Source organism: Stigmatopora nigra, chromosome 1, assembly GCF_051989575.1.
Source record: "Stigmatopora nigra isolate UIUO_SnigA chromosome 1, RoL_Snig_1.1, whole genome shotgun sequence".
Taxonomy (NCBI): Eukaryota; Metazoa; Chordata; class Actinopteri; order Syngnathiformes; family Syngnathidae; genus Stigmatopora; species Stigmatopora nigra.
Genome location: NC_135508.1, coordinates 25,866,190 through 25,878,443, shown reverse-complemented (window position 1 = coordinate 25,878,443; position 12,254 = coordinate 25,866,190).

Below are 12,254 nucleotides of genomic sequence, written 5' to 3'. Positions count from 1 at the left end.
GTTATAATTTCTGTAAAGTAAAAATAAGTGTCGCTCGAATACAACCCTGGTGTTTAGGTGATAATGAGCCAGAAGAACTCTCGAAAAGTACTGTTCGGCGCAAGCTATGAGCTGACACAGAGCGCCCCTCAATGTTGATAGTTTTTCCTGGCTGCGGCAACGCTCGGGAAGAGCAGGCAGTCTAGAGCAGTGTTTCCCAACCACTGTGCGGTGAGCTATGGTCAAGTGTACCGCAGTAAATTGCAAGAAGTCATACATTGTAATATTCAGATAGAAAAAATAATATGGATAAAACGAGATTAAAATTTAGCTGTTACATGATTAACCAAAATATGATGAACGTGAAATTGTAGATTACGATTACAAGATTCAAATTGTGAAACAGTCATTTTGTTGCTTATTTTTGTCCAACAAGAACCGGAAGTTCTTTGGTTTCTAAGGCCCATATGGCGCCTTCACTAGCATTGGCTATCCTATGAAAGGGTTGATGGCCACATGGAGCTAGGGTCAATCAGTTTTTTTAACAAAAAAAAAGCTACATCCTGAACAGTTTCTCAAAAATAAGTTAATTGTCATTAAAACGTCCCTTACAGTCTATCTGTGTCCAAGTGCCAGTCTTTTCAAATTAGGGATCAGCTACGGCCAGGGGTGTCAAACCGGTCCTCAAAGGGCTGAAGTGAGTGCAGATTTTTATTCCAACTCAACAAGAGGATACCTTTTGCATGACTAATCAGTTGATTAAAGTCAGGTGCTACTTATTTAAGAAGACACCTGATAGGTTAAAATGTCGGCACTGGATCGGTTGGAACAAAGACCAGGACCTACTGTGGTCCTCGGTGCAATCGGTTTGACTCGTGAACTACACTCTCATATATACAGTGTTAGACTATAAATATATATAACCTTACTCCAATTCCTTAACTCTGTAACCTCCCGTCTAACAATGGAGCGTATTCAGCATCGGAAGAGACAAACCAGGGTTGAGCGAGTTTATCCACAGATGATTTATTCCATTCAAATTGATTCATACAGAGCTCCGGGTCTCCCTCCCAAAGAATAAGCCCGCTGAGTGTTGATGTCCCAAGCGGAGGATGGAAAAGACATTGTCCAAACCCAAGTTTGCCCCGTTATAGTATAACAAAAATGCATATTCATTCGCTGATTAACAATGAGATGTGGGCTGGTCCAGGGCTGCTGTGAGGGGGTTTCTCCGGACTTCACACCCTCCAGCCTCGAATGCCCATCATCCAGACCTCTGTCTCCGCTGGTCCTATGAAGTCCCGACCCTCCGCCCTGCTCTTTGTTTCCTCTGCCCTCTGAAGTCCTCCATCTGTTCTCTTATCAGTGTGGATCCAACCTTGAAACAAGAATCTCAGAAAGAGCCTTTTGTTAACATTTTAATTGAGGAATCTCAGACCAATTCCAATCATTTTGTTCATATTGTAATTGAGTTGAGAACAGGAGCCTAACCCTTCAGTGGCGATACCAAAACAAGACCGCCACAACAAAAAGAATGAGTAAAATGCAATATCAAAATGAAACCGCTATACTAAAAAGAATGAGTAAAATATAATATCAAAATGAAACAGCTATACTAAAAAGAATGAGTAAAATATGTCATATTCTTCAACAGTTAAATCAAATATTTTCATCTACATTTTCTTGATTTGCAAAATTGCTTTGTCCCTCACAATTGGGCAAATTATAAGTGCCTTCACCACTTTGCGAATTCAGTACATCACATTTTTTCTAACTTCTAAAACTCACGGAAATCAGAGCCCCGCTTCTTCTTCAGCGCTGAACAAAAAGCCACAATTCACAGTAGAAGAATGATTTAAAAATGCGGAAGTGGGGCCTTCTCCTTTTTTATTGCGAGTGAATTTGTCGTTGCGCCCATCACTTGTGGAGAGAGACTTTGCTGATCCAATTTCCAGCTTTGTTTGGATTTTGAGCCGCCATTGACAATGGCATCCAATGAACCAGGGGAAAAGGCGATATGAAGACAGTGACCGAGAAAAAGTGATGTTGCTATCGTAAAAGCGTTGCATGCCATTGCGGAGTAAATGAATATATCATGCATTTTACCAAGAAAGAAACGGCCACAATATCCTTTTTCAAGCACACTAAGCAAGTGGTAACCACTATAAATACAAAAAAATGAGCCAGCGCTATGAGGGATTTATCCTGCAAATAAGTGATGCGGGCATGATGAGTGGAGGTCAACACGGGAGTGCGAAAGAAGAGGCAGCAGACAATGACAAAGATGAGGATGAAGAACGTGGTTTGCAGTTTGCGACAACAAATCCAGGAGATTGATAACAACATGGTTGGAGCCATTGAATTTAAAAGTCCTTTGACAGTGCCAGATCCTTCTATCAAGTATATTTGTACAAGAAAGGAAATGGCGGTCGGCATGTTCATTGTGCGCCGAAAACCTCTCGGAGAAAGCAACTTCTCCTGAAAAGCTCCACTATAGACCCTTCTGAATATTCCATCGATGATCCAATGCCTTTCGAATCTAACAAAATGGACTTGGATTAAAGCCCACACTAAGATGTTTTTTTCCATTATTTTTTGAATCAACCAGAAAGGAAGTATTTTCACTGTAAGTACAGTTCTTAATGTATTTCCATTGTTTCATTCCTGGGTTATAGATATACAGACGCTCCCCTACTTAAGAACGAGTTACGTTCCGAGTGCTTGTTCATAAGTTGAAATTGTTCATTAGTTGAAATTTTTCAAATTGAAGTTTATTCAGTGCTATACTTTGTATTATAATTTATGTTTAAGGTCTCTATAAGTATATTGAAGGTTTATATAAGTGCATTTGTATGTTTTAAGTATAAGTAACCAGCATTGGTTTGTACTGAAAAAAAAAACATTTAATAGAATGGAGAGAATACATACGGTAGTATACATACATTAGAGAGATGGAGAGAGATTTACTAGAAACTGGCCGAAAGAAGCTATCTAATGACGATTGCACAGTTTTCTTCTTTTTTTCATCATAAATGATGTGTAAGCACTGTATGGCTTCATTCAATTGATTTGGAACCTTTGTGCAACGTTCAAAATTTGTGTCCTGCTGCACAATCTTTCTGTTTATATAAGGTACTGACGGTCAAACGATTCAAGTTGTATTCCCGTGCAACGCTCACCACGTTCTCGCGCACATCAAGCTTCTTTATTATTGCCACTTTCGTTTCAAATGAAATGGCTTGCCTCTTTCTTGCACTTCCCTCACTAGAAGCCTTTCGCTTTTCACCAACCATATTGAATAATTGATGCACGAGATATTTAATGATAGAAATGAAAAAGGTTCTTTAAGCACTGGAGATATGTCACGCACTTCCGCACTGCATCAAACTGGGCCGAGGAAGGTGGATGCTGGGTGAGCTGAGTTCTCACAGCGCCAGGCATCGGTATTAGCGGCGGAAAGAAGCACTACTCGAAAAAGGTGTGCAATACAAAATCAAACTCAACGGTGTTTTTTTTTAATAGAGATAAGACAAGTCATAAAAATGGGAGGCGTTAATACAAATAAAGGAGGTGGGGTACAAAGGTGTAGTGCACATTTTAACCAATAGGTATAAATAAGATTCTATTCTAGTAACTTTCAATACATCAACTTTTAATATTTTAGAGTGCAAGAGGCTGAAATTAAATACAAGAATGCAATTCATATTTCACATGAATAATGAATAATGAATGCATTAATTACAGAATTAATTTGATCAAAAAGGCAATTATTTAAATATCAATAAAAATGAATTTAAAAAAGGCAAATTGTAAAATAAAACAATCATGAGTAATACATAAACAACATTCATTTTTTCAAAAATTATACGTCAAAAATAAAATTGGAATAGAGGAGAATAATAAGAATAGGACCTGCATGTATTTTGCCATCGGAATTTAATCTATTTATTGTTTTTTTTTGTGTAAATCTTCTGACCTCACATATCTTTCTCCTTGGTTGCCAACAACAATAGTAGACATCCAAATCAATTTGAACTCCGAAAACAAAAATATATATATTCAGAAAGTTGGCAGTGAATGAGTTAATCTAAAAATAACTTTAAAGTATACAATAGATGCCTACAATAGATGCCTACAATAGATGTGACAGCCTGTGAAACTGTCGTCTTCTTTGCAGTGTAACAAAAAAATTTAAATTTAAAAATGTTTAAATTTATCTTAATGTGTCATTTCTAAAAAGCTGTACGTTTGGCAAATTTGATGCAGTGTCTATTTATAGAATGGTACCTCTACCTCCAAAATTATTTGACTCCACAAGTGTTTTCTTTACTTGGATTTTTTGTTAGTAGAATAATTTTTCCATTGAATTAGCAAAATTTGTTCATAGATCTTTAATACTACACTGATGCCTCAATGTTGTGGGTGTGGGTGTGTGTGTGTGTGTGGGGTTGTGTGCGGGGCTGTGTGTGGGTGTGTGTGTGGGTGTGTGTGGGGGTGTGTGTGAGTGTGTGGGTGTGGGGGTGTGTGTGGGTGTCTGTGCGGGTGTGTGTGGGTGTCTGTGCGGGTGTGTGTGTGTGCGTGGGTGTGTGTGCGTGGGTGTGTGTTTGTGTGTGTGTGTGTGTGTTTGTGTGTGGGGGGGTGGGGGTGTGGGGGTGGGTGGGTGTGTGGTTGTGTGTGTGTGTGTGGGGGGGGGGGTGTACAGTTGTACCTCTACATACGAGCTTAATTCAATTCCGGGACTGAGCTCGTATGTCGATCTTCTCGTATTTCGTTCCAACCCTCTGAAGAAGCACCAAAAACAGGATATTGGATTGGATTTTTTTTAATTTCTTCTAATTTACCAAATTTTAATGTAACTTTACACAAAACGGTATTCTCATGTTGCTTTACATTTTTATACCTTCTCCTGGCCGGGTTAGCTGTTTGCCACGCCTCCACCCTCTCGTTTGCAATCGATGGGCAGTTTGCTGTTGTATTCCCTTCGAAACATTCCAAAAAGGATGCACCCAAATGTCCTCATAATGGGCTAACGCACGACCACTTGTCAACGAGAAGTAGTCTTGAATGAGAGATCGTGGGATCTAACAGGCTAAGGAAGGAAAAACAGAAAATGCAACAGCTCAGCCTACCCACGTAGTGGGTAATAAAGATTTATTCTGAGAAATGGTGCCATTGGCTATCGATGTTGTGTGCACGAGTATACTTCATTACCCAGAAGCGTTGTGCGTTTTCTGGTCCGTGTGTAGGGGAATCACGTGTGAAGAAACCTTTCAGTGCTCGTAGATATCTGTTATAGACGAAAGATATGCGGGGGAAAAAAACAGTGCGCTACAATGATAAATAGCCTCTCATTTCTTGACCACCTGGCTTTCTCGCATCTCGACATTTTTCTCGTATCTAGAGCCAATTATTTGCTCGAAATGTTCCTCTTATTTCAATCTGCTCGTATGTAGAGGTGTTCTATGTAGAGGTACCACTGAACTTCCAATCCCGCGAGAGACCCATCCATAGCTGCTAGATTTTACAGTTTACCCAAGAATAGCTTGGATTCCCCACGCATACAAGATGATGCAGTCTGAATGCATCCAAGCTGGTTACGTTGTGAATCCACAGACGACCAGTTGAATTAATACATTAAATACTGAGCCCCTACGGTGTACAACTGAGAACCTGTTTATAATCCCGCGAGACTTCCAACAATCGTGATAACTGCGCACATTCGTTTTTAAATTGTTTTTTTCTCTTTCTTTTCTTCTCTGGCGGAAAAAATGAAAATGACAAATGAAAATGAGCAGTTATCAAGATACATGGAAGCCTCGCGTGAACTGCATTTGTTCCCGAAATTCAGGACTACTTGAAACTTGTACGTGTACTCATCGTTAATGTGACTTGATGACGGGGCTACCTTACTGTCTCAACCCCACATGTAAAAACTAAAGTTTGTTTGTGCTGAATGGAAGCAAGTCTGTACGCGAGCTCGGTCGGGTCTTCCTGTCTTTGGGGAGCACAGCCAGTGAGATTTAAAGGTATCTCGATAACGCTGCTTGCTCGTTTTCTGAATTGTTTTTTCCCCTAGGCGGCTGAGCTGAAGAAAAAAACAAAAACAAAAAAAAAACCCATAAACTATTTAATTTGATAAACAAAGGTAAAAAATTAATTCAAAAAACAAACTCAAAAATTTATTATTTTGAAAAACAAATAATTTTTTTCAATGGACCAAAGAATTAATTAATTAAAAAAATGAAGAAAAAAACAACAACCTGAGAAATAAAATAAAATGAAAAACAAAGGAGAACAAAAAATAATGCAAAAAAACAAGTTGTCTCGAGGTGAAAGGCCGACTCCACCCTAGACTGGTCGCCAGTCAGTTGCAGTTGGGCAAAAACAGAGACTAGCAACCACACACACTCCCAATCATACCACCACAAGCAGGAATCAAGCCCGTTCTGCCCACGTGGCCGCCGTCTGAGTGTTTTATTTATTTTTTGGTTAAACGGACCATCAACAGGAAAACCCTTTTATGTAGGAATTTCCTCTCTTGAAGACACAAGCCCAAGGTTTGCCATTTTGAGGAGCATTGGTCACAAGATCTTTAAATAGCCCTAAAACTATTGAGTAAATACGCAAACAATATATTTTATTATCTGTTATTTTTCTTGTGTATCTTTGTTGATCATTGTGTGAAGCCTGGATTCATGAAGGAAATACACAACACTATTAGATGTGAGGCCTACTGAAAAGAAAAAAGGATGACTTCTGATCAAGGTGATCGTCATTGTTAGCAACTACTATGGTTTTCACAATGCTGTAGGCTGTGCACAAAGTCACTGCAGTAATGTGAATTAACTATGTCATTAGTACAGCGTCCATAACAGTCTCGTTTGTCATCCCTGGGTAAGTTGGCGGCGCCCTGAGCGAGCAATGGCAGGCACAAGTGAGTTGTTTTTTTACATTCTATGCAAGATGCATTGTTTTCTTGAATTTCATTCATTGATGTCAAAATTAATTTTGTTTAGCATTTTATCTGTTTATGTTTTCTCTATTTTGAAATAAACTATCGTATCAGCCGCATTGTGGCGTTTCGTGTCAGCTTGCAGAAGTGTGTTTATAGCGGTCTACTTTTCAACTAGTCTGTGGGTACAATTATAGCATGAGATACACCTTACGCAGGTATCAGGGCTGATATTTTAACGATCGACTGCAAGACCTTTGATCAGCCTTAACAACTATTAGGATGTGGTAACATGGTAAACAATAAGAACATCTATCAAAGCTACTCGCGTCTGGCTGGCCAGTCAGTGCACGTTTAAGTACGGTAAGATGGTGACACCCTGAGCGAGCCGTGGTAGACAGAAGTGAGCTTTTTCACGTTTTATGCAAGATACATATTTTTTCCTGGATTTCATTCATAGGTCATATATCAAAATACATTTTGCTTAGCGTTTTATAAATTATTATTTTCTATATGTTGAAATAAATGACCGTATCAGCTGCATTGTCTTGGGTTATGGCATTTCTTCTTTATCACCTTGCAGTTTTGTACAACTCAAGTCCAATAAATCGCATATAAGCCATACCTTTGATTCAGTCATAATTTTTTTCGCTACAAATACAGCTTCAATGTAAAAAAATATGGTAGTCTGTTTTCCATTATGTATACCAAAATTCCATTAATATGCACATTTCCTGGATCCCACAATGAAGTAAACAATCGTATTGGATTACGGCAGCTCTCTGAATCGAGCGGAGTGAGCGAGGCACTGGACAGCGCGGCCAATGTCCCACCTTCCAGAGCCGTATACTTCACCGTGATTGGTTCATCCAGTTCCGAACACAGTGTCATTCATATCAATCTTGCGGGCCGCACGGACATTAATCTTGCATATTAAGACGCAGGCCGCAAATTATTGTCCCGCGGGCCGCATTTGCCCCGCAGGACGCGAGTTTGAGACCCCTGTCTTAGACAATCCTTGCAACTGTATGTAGTTTTTTTGTTTTGTTTAACTTTGAGTCAAGGCTAGTCAAAGCTAAACACAAGTATATCCAAATGTCCTGATACCAATGAAATCACTCATCCAACTCGCGGAGAGAGGGAGACAGGGAGACAAGGAGACAGGGAGAGAGGAAGAGAGGAAGTGAGGCAGCGAGAGCGGTCGAAAGTGAGCAATCGAGAGCGATCGAGACCGAGCGAGCGAGTGATCGCGAACGAGAGATCGAGAACGAGAGTGATCGAGAGTGACCGAGAGTGTTATGATCGCGTCGCGTAGTGCGACGCGATCGGGGGGGAAAGTGAACTCAGGTGCAGAGTCGCCGAAGCAAATGGAAAAGGGGAGGCAGATATGTTGCTCTTGTAGCTTGATTTAATAAACGGGGTAACATAACATAAACAACTTAGCTTGATCACTTCTTACAAACGAAAAGAAACATGCAGCGTGGCGTGGCGTCAATGTGAACGGCATGACTACGATGAAACACAGGGAATGAAACCAGATAATCCGACAGCGTTCACAGAAAACCATAATGCTTAAAAAGCAAAATTAACCTAATCACATAATTAGCCACAGCTGATAATAATCGTGACATCATGCCAGGAGGGGCAATCCAGCCACTCCTGACAGAGAGTGAGTGATCGAGAGCGAGCGATCGAGAGCGATCGAGAGCGATCGAGAGTGAGCGATCAAGAGCGAGACGAATGTTTAATTTAATATGGGGAAACATTTCGAGAGGAGAAGTAAAATTAAACATCCAACATTATATAGTTCTGCTAGTGCAGTGGTCTCAAACCGGTTCCATATAGGGCCGCAGTGGGTCCTGGTTTTTGTTCCAACCGATCCAGTGCCGACATTTTAACAAATCAAGTGTCTTTAAAATAAGGAGCACCTGAATCTAATTAACTGATTGCACTTGCAAAAGGTATCCTTGTTGAGTTGGAATGAAAACCTGCACCCAATGCGGCCCTTTGAGGACCGGTTTGAGACCACTGTGCAAGTGTATTATGGACATTCTTCTGTTGCCTGGTGGTTGCCATTGTTAGATGGAAGTCACCTATCACAATTTAAATGCCTCTGATTGAATCATTGAGGTTTAAAACTGATCATGTACTAAAAAAGTGCGGTTTAAATTTTAACTTTCGAGAAACTTTAACATATTACCACAACAAAACTATCCTGTACAAGCATTGGTGGGGGTGCCTTTCAAACAATGAGATAATATTCATTGCTGAGAGAGGAAGGCAAAACTGGTATGTTGAGGGCCCTTCACCCACTAAAGCACAGACGACAGAATGACGGAGGGGGACAGGGACAGACACGGAGGGGGACGGAAACAGATATGGAGGGAGACAGAGCAGACACGGAGGGGGACGGAGACAGACACGGGGGGACAGACACAGACACGGAGGGGGACGGAGACGGACACGGAGGGGGACGGAGACGGACAGACAGAGACGGACGGAGACGGACGGAGACGGACAGACAGAGACAGACGGAGACGGACAGAGACGGACGGAGACGGACAGACAGAGACGGACGAAGACGTACAGACAGAGACGGACGGAGACGGACAGACAGAGACGGAAAGAGATGGACAGTCAGAGACAGAAAGAGACGGACAGACAGAAACAGAAAGAGACAGACAGAGACAGAAAGAGACAGACAGACAGAGACAGAAAGAGACAGACAGACAGAGACAGAAAGAGACAGACAGACAGAGACAGAAAGAGACAGACAGACAGAGACAGAAAGAGACAGAAAGACGGAGACAGAAAGAGACGGACAGACGGAGACAGAAAGAGACGGACAGACGGAGACAGACAGAGACGGACAGACGGAGACAGAAAGAGACGGACAGACGGAGACAGAAAGAGACGGACAGACGGAGACAGAAAGATACAGACAGACAGAGACAGAAAGAGACAGACAGACAGAGACAGAAAGAGACAGACAGACAGAGACAGAAAGAGACAGACAGACAGAGACAGAAAGAGACAGACAGGCAGAGACAGAAAGAGACAGACAGAGACAGAAAGAGACAGAAAGAGACAGAAAGAGATAGACAGACAGAGACAGAAAGAGACAGACAGACAGAGACAGAAAGAGACAGACAGACAGACAGAAAGAGACAGACAGACAGACAGAAAGAGACAGACAGACAGAGACAGAAAGAGACAGACAGACAGAGACAGAAAGAGACAGACAGACAGAGACAGAAAGAGACAGAAAGACGGAGACAGAAAGAGAAGAACAAACGGAGACAGAAAGAGACGGACAGACGGAGACAGACAGAGACGGACAGACGGAGACAGAAAGAGACGGACAGACGGAGACAGAAAGAGACGGACAGACGGAGACACAAAGAGACAGACAGACAGAGACACAAAGATACAGACAGACAGAGACAGAAAGAGACAGACAGACAGAGACAGAAAGAGACAGACAGACAGAGACAGAAAGAGACAGACAGACAGAGACAGAAAGAGACAGACAGACTGAGACAGAAAGAGACAGACAGGCAGAGACAGAAAAAGACAGACAGACAGAGACAGAAAGAGACAGACAGACAGAGACAGAAAGAGACAGACAGACAGAGACAGAAAGAGACAGACAGACAGAGACAGAAAGAGACAGACAGACAGAGACAGACAGACAGAGACAGAAAGAGACAGACAGACAGACAGAGACAGAAAGAGAAAGACAGACAGAGACAGAAAGAGAAAGACAGACAGAGACAGAAAGAGACAGAAAAAAATAGACAGACAGAGACAGAAAGAGACAGACAGAGACAGAAAGAGACAGACAGACAGAGACAGAAAGAGACAGACAGACAGAGACAGAAAGAGACAGACAGACAGAGACAGAAAGAGACAGACAGACAGACAGAGACAGAAAGAGACAGACAGACAGAGACAGAAAGAGACAGACAGACAGACAGAGACAGAAAGAGAAAGACAGACAGAGACAGAAAGAGACAGACAGACAGAGACAGAAAGAGACAGACAGACAGAGACAGACAGACAGAGACAGACAGACAGAGACAGACAGACAGAGACAGACAGACAGAGACAGACAGACAGAGACAGACAGACAGAGACAGACAGACAGAGACAGACAGACAGAGACAGAAAGAGACAGACAGACAGAGACAGACAGACAGAGACAGACAGACAGACAGAGACAGACAGACAGACAGACAGAGACAGACAGACAGAGACAGAAAGAGACAGACAGAAAGAGACAGACAGACAGACAGAGACAGACAGACAGAGACAGAAAGAGACAGACAGACAGACAGAGACAGACAGACAGAGACAGAAAGAGACAGACAGACAGACAGAGACAGACAGACAGAGACAGAAAGAGACAGACAGACAGACAGAGACAGAAAGAGACAGACAGACAGACAGAGACAGACAGACAGAGACAGAAAGAGAGCAGGCAGAGGCAGGCAGAGGCAGCAGAGCAGCAGACAGGCAGAGGCAGGCAGAGAGCAGGCAGAGCAGGCAGAGCAGCAGAGACAGACAGAGACAGACAGAGACAGAAAGAGAAAGACAGGCAGAGACAGACAGGTAGAGACAGACAGAGACAGGCAGAGACAGGCAGAGGCAGGCAGAGGCAGGCAGAGGCAGGCAGAGGCAGGCAGAGGCAGGCAGAGGCAGGCAGAGGCAGGCAGAGGCAGGCAGAGGCAGGCAGAGGCAGGCAGAGGCAGGCAGAGGCAGGCAGAGGCAGGCAGAGGCAGGCAGAGGCAGGCAGAGGCAGGCAGAGGCAGGCAGAGGCAGGCAGAGGCAGGCAGAGGCAGGCAGAGGCAGGCAGAGGCAGGCAGAGGCAGGCAGAGGCAGGCAGAGGCAGGCAGAGGCAGGCAGAGGCAGGCAGAGGCAGGCAGAGGCAGGCAGAGGCAGGCAGAGGCAGGCAGAGGCAGGCAGAGGCAGGCAGAGGCAGGCAGAGGCAGGCAGAGGCAGGCAGAGGCAGGCAGAGGCAGGCAGAGGCAGGCAGAGGCAGGCAGAGGCAGGCAGAGGCAGGCAGAGGCAGGCAGAGGCAGGCAGAGGCAGGCAGAGGCAGGCAGAGGCAGGCAGAGGCAGGCAGAGGCAGGCAGAGGCAGGCAGAGGCAGGCAGAGGCAGGCAGAGGCAGGCAGAGGCAGGCAGAGGCAGGCAGAGGCAGGCAGAGGCAGGCAGAGGCAGGCAGAGGCAGGCAGAGGCAGGCAGAGGCAGGCAGAGGCAGGCAGAGGCAGGCAGAGGCAGGCAGAGGCAGGCAGAGGCAGGCAGAGGCAGGCAGAGGCAGGC